This window comes from Oncorhynchus keta, chromosome 9, assembly GCF_023373465.1.
Source record: "Oncorhynchus keta strain PuntledgeMale-10-30-2019 chromosome 9, Oket_V2, whole genome shotgun sequence".
Taxonomy (NCBI): domain Eukaryota; kingdom Metazoa; phylum Chordata; class Actinopteri; order Salmoniformes; family Salmonidae; genus Oncorhynchus; species Oncorhynchus keta.
In genome coordinates this window covers 9,261,397-9,276,923 of record NC_068429.1, presented here as the reverse complement: position 1 = coordinate 9,276,923, position 15,527 = coordinate 9,261,397, and positions in this window count along the sequence as shown.

Genomic DNA, 15,527 nt, shown 5'->3' with positions numbered 1-15,527 from the left:
TGGCCCTCTCTGACGATACCCCCGGATAGGGCCAACCAGGCAGTATATAACCCAACCCACTTAGCCAAAGCACAGCCCCCACTCCACTAGAGGGATATCAACAGACCACCAACTTACTACCCTGAGACAAGGCTGAGTATAGCCCACAAATATCTCCTCCACCGCACGAGCCCGAGGGGGCGCAAAACCGGACAGGAAGATCACGTCAGTGACTCAACCCACTCAAGTTGAGTATAGCGATAAAAGCCTAGCACAACGTAACACACCCCTCCAAGGGACAGCATGGAAGAGCACCAGTAAGTCAGTGACTCAGCCCCCGTAATAGGGTCAAAGGCAAAGAATCCCAGTGGAGAGAGGGGAGCCGGCCAGGCAGAGACAGCAAGGGTGGTTTGTCACTCCAGTGCCTTGGCGTTCACCTTCGCACCCCTGGGCCAGACTACACTCAATCATTGGAACTACTGAAGAGATGACTCTTCAGTAAAGAGTTAAAGGTCGAGAACGAGTCTGCATCTCTAACATGGATAGGCAGACCATTCCATCAAAATGTAGCTCTATAAGAGAAAGCCCTGCCTCCAGCTATTTGCTTAGAAATTCTAGGGACAATAAGGAGGCCTGCGTCTTGTTACCGTAGCGTATTTGTAGGTATGTACGGCAGAACCAAATCAGAGAGATAGGTGGAGCAAGTCCATGTAATGCTTTCTAGTAGCCGTATTTAGTACTAACTGTTTATTTAGTGTTTTTCCAAGTAGTCGGAGAGTATAGCATTGCAATAGTCTAATCTCGCTCTGGATAAGAGCGTCTGCTAAATGACTTAAATGTAATGTAAATGTAATCTAGAAGTGACAAAAGCATGGATTTGCTTTTCTGCATAATTTTTGCAATGTTACAAAGATGGAAAAAAGCTGCCCTTTAAATATTCTTAATAGGTTCGTCAAAAGAGAGATCAGGGTCCAGAGTAACACAGAGGTCCCTATTTGAGACGACTGTAAAACCATCAAGATTAATTGTCAGATCAAACAGCAGATCTCTTTGTTTCTTGGGACCTAAAACTAGTATCTCTGTTTTGTTTGAGTTTAATAGTAAAAAAATTGTCGCCTTCCACTTTCTTATGTCTGAAACACAGGGCTTCCAGGGTGTGCAATTTTGGGTCATTTACATTTACATTTAAGTCATTTAGCAGACGCTCTTATCCAGAGCGACTTACAAATTGGTGCATACACCTTATGACAACCAGTGGAACAGCCACTTGCATCTAAATCTTGTTGGGGGAGAAGGGGGGTGAGAAGGATTACTTACCCTTACTTACCCTATCCTAGGTATTCCTTGAAGAGGTGGGGTTTCAGGTGTCTCCGGAAGGTGGTGATTGACTCCGCTGTCCTGGCGTCGTGAGGGAGTTTGTTCCACCATTGGGGGCCAGAGCAGCGAACAGTTTTGACTGGGCTGAGCGGGAACTGTACTTCCTCAGTGGTAGGGAGGCGAGCAGGCCAGAGGTGGATGAACGCAGTGCCCTTGTTTGGGTGTAGGGCCTGATCAGAGCCTGGAGGTACTGAGGTGCCGTTCCCCTCACAGCTCCGTAGGCGAGCACCATGGTCTTGTAGCGGATGCGAGCTTCAACTGGAAGCCAGTGGAGAGAGCGGAGGAGCGGGGTGACGTGAGAGAACTTGGGAAGGTTGAACACCAGACGGGCTGCGGCGTTCTGGATGAGTTGTAGGGGTTTAATGGCACAGGCAGGGAGCCCAGCCAACAGCGAGTTGCAGTAATCAAGACGGGAGATGACAAGTGCCTGGATTAGGACCTGCGCCGCTTCCTGTGTGAGGCAGGGTCGTACTCTGCGGATGTTGTAGAGCATGAACCTACAGGAACGGGACACCGCCTTGATGTTAGTTGAGAACGTCAGGGTGTTGTCCAGGATCACGCCAAGGTTCTTAGCGCTCTGGGAGGAGGACACAATGGAGTTGTCAACCGTGATGGCGAGATCATGGAACGGGCAGTCCTTCCCCGGGAGGAAGAGGAGCTCCGTCTTGCTGAGGTTCAGCTTGAGGTGGTGATCCGTCATCCACACTGATATGTCTGCCAGACATGCAGAGATGCGATTCGCCACCTGGTCATCAGAAGGGGGAAAGGAGAAGATTAATTGTGTGTCGTCTGCATAGCAATGATAGGAGAGACCATGTGAGGTTATGACAGAGCCAAGTGACTTGGTGTATAGCGAGAATAAGAGAGGGCCTAGAACAGAGCCCTGGGGGACACCAGTGGTGAGAGCGCGTGGTGAGGAGACAGATTCTCGCCACGCCACCTGGTAGGAGCGACCTGTCAGGTAGGACGCAATCAAGCGTGGGCCGCGCCGGAGATGCCCAACTCGGAGAGGGTGGAGAGGAGGATCTGATGGTTCACAGTATCGAAGGCAGCCGATAGGTCTAGAAGGATGAGAGCAGAGGAGAGAGAGTTAGCTTTAGCAGTGCGGAGCGCCTCCGTGATACAGAGAAGAGCAGTCTCAGTTGAATGACTAGTCTTGAAACCTGACTGATTTGGATCAAGAAGGTCATTCTGAGAGAGATAGCGGTAGAGCTGGCCAAGGACGGCACGCTCAAGAGTTTTGGAGAGAAAAGAGAGAAGGGATACTGGTCTGTAGTTGTTGACATCGGAGGGATCGAGTGTAGGTTTTTTCAGAAGGGGTGCAACTCTCGCTCTCTTGAAGACGGGAGGGACGTGGCCAGCGGTCAGGGATGAGTTGATGAGCGAGGTGAGGTAAGGGAGAAGGTCTCCGGAAATGGTCTGGAGAAGAGAGGAGGGGATAGGGTCAAGCGGGCAGGTTGTTGGGCGGCCGGCCGTCACAAGACGCGAGATTTCATCTGGAGAGAGAGGGGAGAAAGAGGTCAGAGCATAGGGTAGGGGAGTGTGAGCAGAACCAGCGGTGTCGTTTGACTTAGCAAACGAGGATCGGATGTCATCGACCTTCTTTTCAAAATGGTTGACGAAGTCATCTGCAGAGAGGGAGGAGGGAGGGGGGAGGATTCAGGAGGGAGGAGAAGGTGGCAAAGAGCTTCCTAGGGTTAGAGGCGGATGCTTGGAATTTAGAATGGTAGAAAGTGGCTTTAGCAGCAGAGACAGAGGAGGAAAATGTAGAGAGGAGGGAGTGAAAGGATGCCAGGTCCGCAGGGGAGGCGAGTTTTCCTCCATTTCCGCCTCGGCTGCCCGGAGCCCTGTTCTGTGAGCTCGCAATGAGTCGTCGAGCCACGGAGCGGGAGGGGAGGACCGAGCCGGCCTGGAGGATAGGGGACATAGGGAGTCAAAGGATGCAGTAAGGGAGGAGAGGAGGGTTGAGGAGGCAGAATCAGGAGATAGGTTGGAGAAAGTTTGAGCAGAGGGAAGAGAAGATAGGATGGAAGAGGAGAGAGTAGCGGGGGAGAGAGAGCGAAGGTTGGGACGGCGCGATACCATCCGAGTAGGGGCAGTGTGGGAAGTGTTGGATGAGAGCGAGAGGGAAAAGGATACAAGGTAGTGGTCGGAGACTTGGAGGGGAGTTGCAATGAGGTTAGTGGAAGAACAGCATCTAGTAAAGATGAGGTCAAGCGTATTGCCTGCCTTGTGAGTAGGGGGAAGGTGAGAGGGTGAGGTCAAAAGAGGAGAGGAGTGGAAAGAAGGAGGCAGAGAGGAATGAGTCAAAGGTAGACGTGGGGAGGTTAAAGTCGCCCAGAACTGTGAGAGGTGAGCCGTCCTCAGGAAAGGAGCTTATCAAGGCATCAAGCTCATTGATGAACTCTCCGAGGGAACCTGGAGGGCGATAAATGATAAGGATGTTAAGCTTGAAAGGGCTGGTAACTGTGACAGCATGGAATTCAAAGGAGGCAATAGACAGATGGGTAAGGGGAGAAAGAGAGAAAGACCACTTGGGAGAGATGAGGATCCCGGTGCCACCACCCCGCTGACCAGAAGCTCTCGGGTGTGCGAGAACACGTGGGCGGACGAGGAGAGAGCAGTAGGAGTAGCAGTGTTATCTGTGGTGATCCATGTTTCCGTCAGTGCCAAGAAGTCAAGGGACTGGAGGGAGGCATAGGCTGAGATGAACTCTGCCTTGTTGGCCGCAGATTGGCAGTTCCAGAGGCTACCAGAGACCTGGAACTCCACGTGGGTCGTACGCGCTGGGACCACCAGGTGAGGGTGGTCGCGGCCACGCGGTGTGGAGCGTTTGTATGATCTGTGCAGAGAGGAGAGAACAGGGATAGACAGACACATAGTTGACAGGCTACAGAAAAGGCTACGCTAATGCAAGGAAATTGAATGACAAGCGGACTACACGTCTCGAATGTTCAGAAAGTTAAGCTTACGTAGCAAGAATCTTATTGACTAAAATGATTAAAATGATACAGTACTGCTAAAGTAGGCTAGCTGGCAGTAGCTGCGTTGTTGACACTACACTAATCAAGTCGTTCCGTTGAGTGTAATAATTCTACAGTGCTGCTATTCGGGGCTAGCTGGCTAGCTAGCAGTGTTGTTTACGTTACGTTGAGTTAAAAGAACGACAATAGCTGGCTAGCTAACCTAGGAAATCGGTCTAGACTACACAATTATCTTTGAAACAAAGACGGCTATGTAGCTAGCTACGATCAAACAAATCAAACCGTTGTACTGTAATGAAATGAAAATGTGATACTACCTGACCGGTGATTGAATTCAAACAGTAGACGTTGGCTAGCTGTTAGCTGTTGGCTAGCTAGCAGAGTCTCCTACGTTAAGGACGACAAATAGCTGGCTAGCGAACCTCAGTGAATTAACATAATCACTCCAAGGCTACACACACTAAACTACACAATTATCTTGGAAACAAAGACAGCTATGTAGCTAGCTAACACTGAACTAATCAAGTCGTACAGTTGAGTGAATAGCACTACAGTGATGCTAATCTGTGTGCGTTAGCTAGCGTTGCTAGCTCCTGGGCGAATAGCAGTGAAGGCTACGTTAGGGCGACGAAATACGAAATACGATAATTATGCAATTATCTCTGATACAAGGACGGCTATGTAGCTAGCTAAGAAGAATGGCTAAGATTATGTAGCTAGCTAACAGTAAACTAATCAAGTCGTACAGTTGAGTGAATAGCACTACAGTGATGCTAATCTGTGTGCGTTAGCTAGCGTGTGCGTCACCATGTTTTGTCGAAATGTACAGCTGTGTGTCGTCAGCATAGCAATGAAAGCTGACATTGTGTTTTTGAATGACATCACCAAGAGGTAGAAAATATAGTGAAAACAATAGTGGTCCTGAAATAGAACCTTGAGGAACACAGAAACTTAAAATTGATTTGTCAGAGGACAAACCACCCACAGAGACATACTGATATCTTTCCGACAGAAAGATCTAAACCAGGCAAGAACTTGTCCGTGTAGACCAATTAGGCGTTCCAATCTCTCCAAACGAATGTGGTGATCGATGGTGTAAAAGGTGGCACTAAGGTCTAGGAGCACGAGAACAGATGGAGAGCCTTGGTCTGACGCCATCTAACTGTAATTTACCAGCATCACAATTGCAGTCTCAGTACTACGATGGTGTCTAAAGAAAAAACAGACTGGAGCGTCTCGTATACATTGTTTGTCTTCAGGAAAGCAGTGAGTTGCTGTGCAACAGCTTTTTCAAAAAATGTGGGGAGGAATGGGAGATTTGATATCGGCCAACATAGGCTTTTTCAGGAGAGGCTTTATTACTGCCACTTTTAGTGAGTTTGGTACAGATCCAGAGGATAGGGAGCTATTTATTATGCTAATTATAGGAGGACCAAGCACAGGAAGTACCTATTTTAGTAGTTTGACCTGAGGCTCTCTCAGGTCAGGGTGTGACATTAGATGAGTAATGCAAGATATGTAAACATTATTAAAGTGGCATTATTAAAGTGACTAGTGATCCATTTATTAAAGTCACCAATGATTGTGAGTCTGTATGTAGGCAGCAGCCTCTCTGTGTCAGTGATGGCTGTTTAACAGTCTGATGGCCTTGAGATAGAAGCTGATAGAAGCTCTCTCTGTCCCAGCTTTGATGCACCTGTACTGACCTCGCCTTCTGGATGGTAGCGGGGTGAACAGGCAGTGGCTCGGGTGGTTGTTGTCCTTGATGATCTTTTTGGGCTCCCTGTGACATTGGGTGCTGTGGGTGTCATGAGAGGGCAGGTAGTTTGCCCCCGCGGTGATGCATTGTGCAGACCGCACTACCCTCTGGAGAGCCTTGCGTTTGTGGGAGGTGCAGTTGCCGTACCAGACGGGGATACAGCCTGACAGGATGCTCTCAATTGTGCATCTGTAAAGGTTTGTGAGGGTTTTAGGTGACACAGTATTAAATCTGTATGTATGTGTGTGTATGCATCTGTCTGTCCCTATGTTTGTGTTGCTTCACAGTCCCCGCTGTTCCATAAGGTGTTTTTTATCTGTTTTTTAAATCTAATTTTACTGCTTGAATCAGTTATTTGATGTGGAATAGAGTTCCATGTTGTCATGGCTCTATGTAGTACTGTGGAATAGAGTTCCATGTAGTCATGGCTATATGTAGTACTGTGTGCCTCCCATAGTCTGTTCTGGACTGGTGGCATGTCTTGTGGGGTATGCATGGGTGTCTGAGCTGTGTGCCAGTATTCAACATGTCAATATCTCTCATAAATAAAAGTAATGATGAAGTCAATCTCTCCTCCACTTTGAGCCATGAGAGATTAACATGCATATTATTCATATTAGCTCTCTGTGTACATCCAAAGTCCTTTTTTTGTGGCACCTGACCACACGACTGAACAGTAGTCAAGGTGCGACAAAATTAGGGTCTGTAGGACCTGCCTTGTTGATAGTGTTGTTAAGAAGGTAGAAACTAGGGCCTGTAGGACCTGCCTTGTTGATAGAGTTGTTAAGAAGGTAGAAACTAGGGCCTGTGGGACCTGCCTTGTTGATAGTGCTGTTAAGAAGGCAGAAACTAGGGCCGGTAGGACCTGCCTTGTTGATATAGTTGTTTAGAAGGTAGAAACTAGGGCCTGTAGGACCTGCCTTGTTGATAGAGTTGTTAAGAAGGTAGAAACTAGGGCCTGTAGGACCTGCCTTGTTGATAGTGCTGTTAAGAAGGCAGAAACTAGGGCCAGTAGGACCTGCCTTGTTGATAGAGTTGTTAAGAAGGCAGAGCATCGTTTTATTATGGACTATCTTAGCTACTACTGTATTAATATGTTTTGACCATGACAGTTTACAATCTAGGGTTACTCCAAGCAGTTTTGTAATCTCAATTTACTCAATTTCCACATTATTCATTACAAGATTTAATTGAGGTTTAGGGTTTAGTGAATGTTTTGTCCCAAATACAATGCTTTGAGTTTTAGAAATATTTAGGTCTAACTTATTCCTTGCCACCAACTCTGGAACTAACTGCAGCTCTTTGTTGAGTGTTGCAGTCATTTCAGTCGCTGTAGTAGCTGAAGTGTGTAGCGTTGAGTCATCCGCATACATAGTCACTCTGGCTTTACTCAAAGTAAAAATGGAAAAAATCAAGAGGCCTAAACATCTACCCTGGGGAAATCCTGATTCTACCTTGATTATGTTGGAGAGGAGTCCATTAAAGAACACCCTCTGTTTTCTGTTAGACAAGTAACTCTTCATCCACATTATAACAGGGGGTGTAAAGCCATAACACATACGTTTTTACGGCTGCACTGAAGTCAGCCCCCACAATCATTTTATCATCAATTTCTCTCAGCCAATCATTAGTCATTTGTGTAAGTGCTGTGCTTGTTGTGTGTCCTTCCCTATAAGCATGCTGAAAGTCTGTTGTCAAGTTGTTTACTGTGAAATAGCATTGTATCTGGTCAAACACCATTTTTTCCCCCAGAAGTTTACTAAGAGTTTGTAACAGGCTGATTGGTTGGTTATTTGAGCCAGTAAAGGGGTTTTTACTATTCTTGGATAGCGGAATGACTTTTGCTTCCCTCCAGGCCTTGAGAGCACATACTTTCTAATAGGCTTCGATTAAAGATGTGGCAAATAGGAATGGCAATATCGTCTGCTATTATCCTCAGTAATTTTCCATCCAGATTGTCAGACCCCGGTGGCTTGTCATTGTTGATAGACAACAATAATGTTTTAATCTCTTCTACATTGACTTTATGGAATTCAAAAGTACAGTTCTTGTCTTTCATAATTTGGTCCGATATACTTGGATGTGTAGAGTCAGCGTTTGTTGCTGGCATGTCATTCCTAAGTTTGCTTATATTGCCAATGAAAACGTAATTAAAGTAGTTTGAAAATATCAATGGGCTTTGTGATGAATGTGATTCAATGAATGAAGGAGCCGAGTTGGCTTTTTTCCCCAAAATTTCATTTAAGGTGCCCCAAAGTTTTTACTATCAATCTTTATTTAATTTATCTTTGCTTCATAGTATAGTTTATTTTTATTTAGTTTAGTCACATTATTTCTTCATTAGCAGTACGTTTGCCAATCAGTTGGGCTGCCAGTGTTATTTGCCATCCCTTTTGCCTCATCCCTCTCAACCATACAATTTTTCAATTCCTCATCAACCCAAGGGGATTTAACAGTTGTTACAGTCATTTTATTAATGGGTGCTGCTTATTAGTAACTGGAATAAGCAATTTCATAAATGTGTCAAGTGCAGCGTCCGGTTGCTCCTCATTACACACCACAGACCAACAGATATTATTTACATCATCAACATATGAATCACTACAAAACGTATTGTATGACCTCTTATACACTATATTAGACCCAGCCTCTGGAACTTTGGTTTTCCTAGATATGGCTACTATATTGTGATCACTACATCCTGTGGATTTAGATACTGATTTTAAACAAATTTCTGCAGCATTAGTAAAGATGAGATCAATACATGTTGATGATTTCATTCCTGTGCTGTTTGTAACTACCCTGGTAGGTTGATTGATAACCTGAACCAAGTTGCAGGCACTGGTTACTGTTTGAAGTGGGCAGCTCAATGATAGCCAGTCAATATTTAAATCACCCAGAAAATATACTTTTCTGTTGATGTCACTTACATTATCAAGCATTTCACACATATTATCCAGATACTGACTGTTAGCTCTTGGTGGTCTACAGCAGCTTCCCACCAGAATGGGCTTTAGGTGAGGCAGATTAACCTGTAGCCATATTACTTCAACAGTATTTAACATTAGATCGTCTCTAAACTTTACAGGAATGTGGATCTGAATATAAACAACACCTCCATCTTTGGCATTTCTGTCTTTTCGGTAGATGTTATAACCATGTCTACCACTGTATCATCAAAGGTATTATCTAAGTGAGTTTCAGAGATCAGAATATGAATGCCATCTGTTACTAGCAAGTTATTGACTTCATGGACCTTGTTTCTCAGGCTGCATATGTTAATACGGGCTATTTTTTAGCACTTTTCTGGGTTGCTTGATTGTTTTTAATGCTTTACTGGGAAGCTTATCAGAAGTAGACTTACTCATGTTATTTACATGGGATCTGATAGTGCAGGGTGAGCTGCACAAAGTGGTCTTCCTACTAGGGCACACCACCTCAGTGCTAACAGTGTAACTCTAGATCATAAGCAATCTAGATGATTGCTGCATACAATAGCTGTAGGGTAAACAGAAGTATTCACACATGGACTATGACAGTGTCAGCTCCCGGCATCTGTGGTTGAACAGTCGGAAGCAGCCTTGTAATGTCCTGTACTCGTGCTCCTGGGTAGCACAGGGCTTTTGCCTTGGGAACCGAGATGTTTCTCACCATAGAGCTGCCTAAGATGACAGCTGGTGATGTTGAATGGGCCGGTCTCTCAGAATCCAAGGTAGAAGCCACAAGAGAGGGAGACAGAACCAAGGATGAAGACACGTGTACCTCAGGATCCGATCTTGAATGGGAAGCTCCCAATGAAGAAGGCTCTGGAACCTCTGGATCCAGGACGGCAAAGCTGTTTCTGATCTGTGTCAGTTCCGGGCTCAACATCTCCATGGAAACCCCGTTGCCAGAGGATACTTTCTTCGACTTCCATGGCTATTGACGTACCTCGAAGTCTGCTTGGTTGGGTTGAGATCAGCTCCGTTCTCCATTGAAAGGGGAGACCCCTTCAGGGATGGAACCCTGCCCGAGCACCGGCCAGTCGGCTGTGGAGAGTTGACACAGCGGCGAAACTTACACCAGACCAGAGCGGCATCTGGCAACTGGGGTGGAAGAAAATGAAAAAGTATGCGGGCGTGGGTTTCCCAGTAGCTTGTGTAGGTTTTCTACTTGCTTGCTAAGAGCTCTTGTAGTCCTCCGCAAGCAAGCAAGCAAGAAGTTGCTACGTTGAAAGTCAATAGCGGCCTCCATTTGAGACCGCCGAGCCAGCTAGGCTAGCTGGGCTTTCGTGTCTCTCCCCCTATGCGGAATCTGACAGGATCCCGGGACAGACAGCAGCGCTCACAGCAATTTAACCCTAACCCTAGCCCAAAATAATAACTTGAAAGTATATAAAAACACGGTCAGGTTTTAAACCAAGGTCTTTAGTTCAGTTAGAGTCCTGTCTATGTCCATAGATACAATGAGAACACCTCTCCAGCTTGGATGGAGTCCGTCACTCCTCAGAAGGCTTGGTCCTTTTTGTGGGGGAGTCACAGAAAGAAGGCCAGCTATCTACAAATTCTATCTTTTGGGAGGGGCAGAGTACAGTTTTCAACCAGCGAATGAGTTGTGCGAATCTGATGTAGAGCTCATCACTCCCTCTAACTGGGAGGGGGCCAGAGACAATTACTTAAACTAAGTGACACGCTGAAGTTATGTTGCTCTTGGTGGCCTCTGACTGTTTCGTCCTAACATCGTTGGTGCCGACGTGGATAACAACATCCCTGTACCATCTACACTCACCAGTTTTAGCCTTAGCCAGCACCCTCTTTAGATTAGCCTTAACGTTGGCATCCCTGCCCCCTGTTAAACAGTGTATGATCACTGGATGATTATTTTTAAGTCTAATATTGCGGGTAATGTCGTCGACCATGACTAGGGTTTTCAATTTGTCAGAGCTAATGGTGGGAGGCTTTGGCAGCTCAGACCCCGTAACGGGTGGAGGGTGGAGGAGAGACCTAAGAATGCTCAGGCTCTGACTCTGAAATAGTGTGCACGAATTGACTGGAGAGAGCCCATAGCCCTCAGGCCCTGAACACTGTCCACTATCCTTTTGGCGATGCAGGGTCACAAACTTCCCTTGTTGAAGCAGGTAAGGGAGCATTCTCTCCAGAACGATGCACAGTGAACACTGGGGTTGTTTGCAGACCCCCCCCCCCCCAACAGTGACACAACTTCCATGCCCCACCCAGGAACATTTTGCGGTGCCGTCATTTTCTCTCCAAGCCCAGGGATAGGGTCAGAGCACATGGAGAGAGCTCGGTCATAATCAATTCAGTGTTAAGTCAATGTCAGGATGAAAACCTCACACGCCCCCATCATAGGGCATACACTCCTGCAGAGCGCCCCCATAGGAACAGCAGAGCAGGAAGGAGACAGTTCTGCCTCCAACACAGCGTACTCCCCAATGGTCCGACTCATAAACTTGTCCCCGCCCTTATAAATCAAAAACTGTCCATTGTGCTGACACAGCGCAGCAGAGATGAAAGATTTAATTTTGCGCCAATCTCAATCACACACAATCATTTGAACTTTTTGCTATTTTTATATAGGAACATAAAACTAAAAGCGAGGGGACACAAGTTTGAACTGATGGCGCTAAACCCCTTTATCCCCCTTGTGGAGACAGGTATGTGTAACGGTTTTCGTCTGGTGAAGGAGAAGAGGACCAAGGTGCAGCGTGGTAAGTGTTCATTTTAATAAACAAAATAAACTGAACACTGAAATGACAAAAATAACAAACAGCGAAAACGAAACAGTTCTGTAAGGAATACGCACAAAACAGAAAACAATCACCCACAACCAAAAAGGGGAAAACAGGCTGCCTAAGTATGATTCTCAATCAGAGACAACCAGGCTGCCTAAGTATGATTCTCAATCAGAGACAACCAGGCTGCCTAAGTATGATTCTCAATCAGAGACAACCAGGCTGCCTAAGTATGATTCTCAATCAGAGACAACCAGGCTGCCTAAGTATGATTCTCAATCAGAGACAACCAGGCTGCCTAAGCATGATTCTCAATCAGAGACAACCAGGCTGCCTAAGTATGATTCTCAATCAGAGACAACCAGGCTGCCTAAGTATGATTCTCAATCAGAGACAACCAGGCTGCCTAAGTATGATTCTCAATCAGAGACAACCAGGCTGCCTAAGTATGATTCTCAATCAGAGACAACCAGGCTGCCTAAGTATGATTCTCAATCAGAGACAACGATCAACAGCTGCCTCTGATTGAGAACCATACCAGGCCAAACACAGAAATACAACATAGGCAAAAGAACATAGACTACCCACCCCAACTCACGCCCTGACCAAACTAACACAAATACATACTAAAGGAACGAAGGTCAGAACGTGACAGTATGAGCCTGGCAGCGCAGCATAGGCCATCAGTGTTTAATCAAGCTTGTTTTAAAGGATATCAAAAATCTCTCTGCAATGACAATTTCTCCCTCAGTGATTACTTCTGTTTATTGGTATAAGGGAAATAGGTCAAATTCAAAACCATTTGCAGCAGAGAGATATTTCCAGCGTAGTTAATCATTGGGGAGTTCCATGACATCACCAACTGTCTGACTCTGCATAGGAACCCAACACATTTTTTTAAACATTTATTTGAGTCATTTAGCGACTTACAGTAAGTGTATAGATTTACACACTGGTCCCCCGTGGGAATTGAACTACCATGATGTTGCACACGCCATGCTCTACCAAATAGAGCCACACGGGACCTCACAGGACCCTTATAAAAAGTTTATATCATGACTAATGGCCCAGAAAAAAACATAGATTACATAGATTTTTCTCGTGTTTCGGGAATGTTTAAAATACCTCCACATCAAGCCAATATCTTGAGATCAGCTATTTAATTGTAAATCAGCTGCATGATCATTTTCAGATACGAAAATTAGCATCTTTAAATCAAGCTAATTAACTGGTGTTGAAGGTTTCGGTAACACATCTTCCGATGTGTCCTTGACCAAAATCTTTTTCACTGCACCTATCCAGTGTATCAGGAATCAAGTTAAGACCCAGATGCAGACACGTTGAATAAACAATGGTTTAATAGTCCAAGGGGCAAGCAAGAGACAGGTCAAGCTAGGCAGGGGTCAATAATCCAGAGAAGGGGCGGGGGTACCGGTCGGCGGGCAAGCTCAGGGTCAAGGGTCAGGCAGGCGGGTACAGAGACGGAACAGGCGAGGGTCAAAACCAGGAGGGCGAGGAAAAGAGGGGCAGGGGAAAAGACAGGAGCTGACAGGACAAACGCTGGTAAGCTTGACAAATAAGACGAACTGGCAACAAACAAACAGAGCACACAGGTAAAAGTACACAGGGGATAATGGGGAAGATGGGCGACACCTGGGGGGGGATTGAGACAATCACAAAGAAAGGTGAAACAGATTAGGGTGTGACACCGGTGTATGTGACACTATATACAGTACCAGTCAAAAGTTTGGACACACCTACTCATTCCAGGGTTTTTCTTTATATTTACTATTTTCTACATTGTTGAATAATAGTGAAGACATCAAAACTATGAAATAACACATATGGAATCATGTAGTAACCAAAACAGTGTTAAACAAATCCAAATATATTTTATATTTGACATTCTTCAAAGTAGCCACCCTTTGCCTTGATGACAGCTTTGTACACTCTTGGCATTCTCTCAACTAGCTTGGAATGCATTTAAAGTAACAGGTTTGCCTTGTTAAAAGTTTTCTTAACACGTTTGAGCCAATCAGTTGTGTTGTGAAAAGGTAGGGGTGGTATACAGAAGATATATATTCCCCACATCTGGCACTCCAAGCTGGCTCAAGCAAATGCTCAAAGTAATCATTTAAAATGCACTTTGAACCTATGTATGACTCTGGGTGGTATCTGGGCAATTGTTTGCCATTGTAATGTGGTAGTGAGCAATCTTAGGTAAGATCTGAAGGCTAATGCCTAGCCTTTATCTCAGCAGGCTAACACAACCTTGTGGTGTCCAGGATTTTTCTAAGAAAATAACTTTTTCTACTAGAATGGAAAGGGACTTTTATTTTGAAGGCCCCTTGTGAATTATGGTGGATACATGTGTTTTGAATGTTGTATGACTGATACTTCAACATTCATGAAGGTGTCATGACTGGATTCATAAAAGGGTTATCCCTTTTGGCAGTTGGTATGCACCTGATGTCTGTTCTTTGTTCACCAAACGAAGGACTTGTTGAAAGAAATTTCACATTACGTTTTCTTTTTTTCACACACAGAGAGAGAGAGAGGATGGGGAGCGAGAGAGAGAGAGAGAGAGAGAGAGAGAGAGAGAGAGAGAGAGAGAGAGAGAGAGAGAGAGAGAGAGAGAGAGAGAGAGAGAGAGAGAGAGAGAGAGAGAGAGAGAGAGAGGATGGGGAGAGAGAGAGAGAGAGAGAGAGAGAGAGAGAGAGAGAGAGAGAGAGAGAGAGAGAGAGAGGGAGAGAGAGGATGGGGAGAGAGAGAGGATGGGGGAGAGAGAGAGAGAGAGAGAGAGAGAGAGAGAGAGAGAGAGAGAGAGAGAGAGAGAGAGAGAGAGAGAGAGAGAGAGAGAGAGAGAGAGAGAGAGAGAGAGGGCTATGTGAAATATTTAGGCAGTTTGTCTATGCAGGCCATAATCTTAAGGTGTTGACCTGCCATTGATCCCCACTGTCAGCGCTGCAACAGGTGACTGCCTCTGTTTAGTCTACGGTCAACGTCTTTACTGAGGCGTTAGGGAAACCCGCAACGGAGGCCACATAGACATAGACCAGCTCTTAATGATAGAGAACACGTAGCTACCGTAACAGCAGGGTTCTGGTACTTTGAACTCAGTTTCAACTTCTGTTTTGTATTTGTGTTTGTATTTTGTATTGTTTAATTCTGTTCATGGTTTTGTGAAATTTTCTATTTATTTATCTTGCAAGTCATGGATTGACTTTAAAAGGGGGGGAGGGGGCAGCCTGAACTGACAACAGTGTTTGATTTCCTCCCCCAACGGGACCCAAGGGAGAACCGGCGCCGTAAAAGCAGCGAAGTGAGCTGTGTAAAAAAAAAAACTAATGTCATTTGCAGTTGGGCACAGGGGAGGGACACATGGAATACTACTAATGTACGGCTCAGCGGATGGTGAGACGGAACAAGAGCGGATGGAGGGAGGAGTCAGATTGCATGTTATGCAGTGTGAACTCTGACCTTTATGAGGTCATAGCAGCTGCTATAAAACACACCATGACAACGAACGGTTAAACGTAGCGAGTAGTCGACCTATCGCTTTTGACCATAACGTCGGTTGTCATTTTCTGTTAATGTCCTGACAAATCTTCATGTTGAAATCGCCACCGTTTTTCAACACCCAAACGGGCGATCGCAAACACAACACGGTCACACGCTGCTCTGTTGGAGGTTAAAT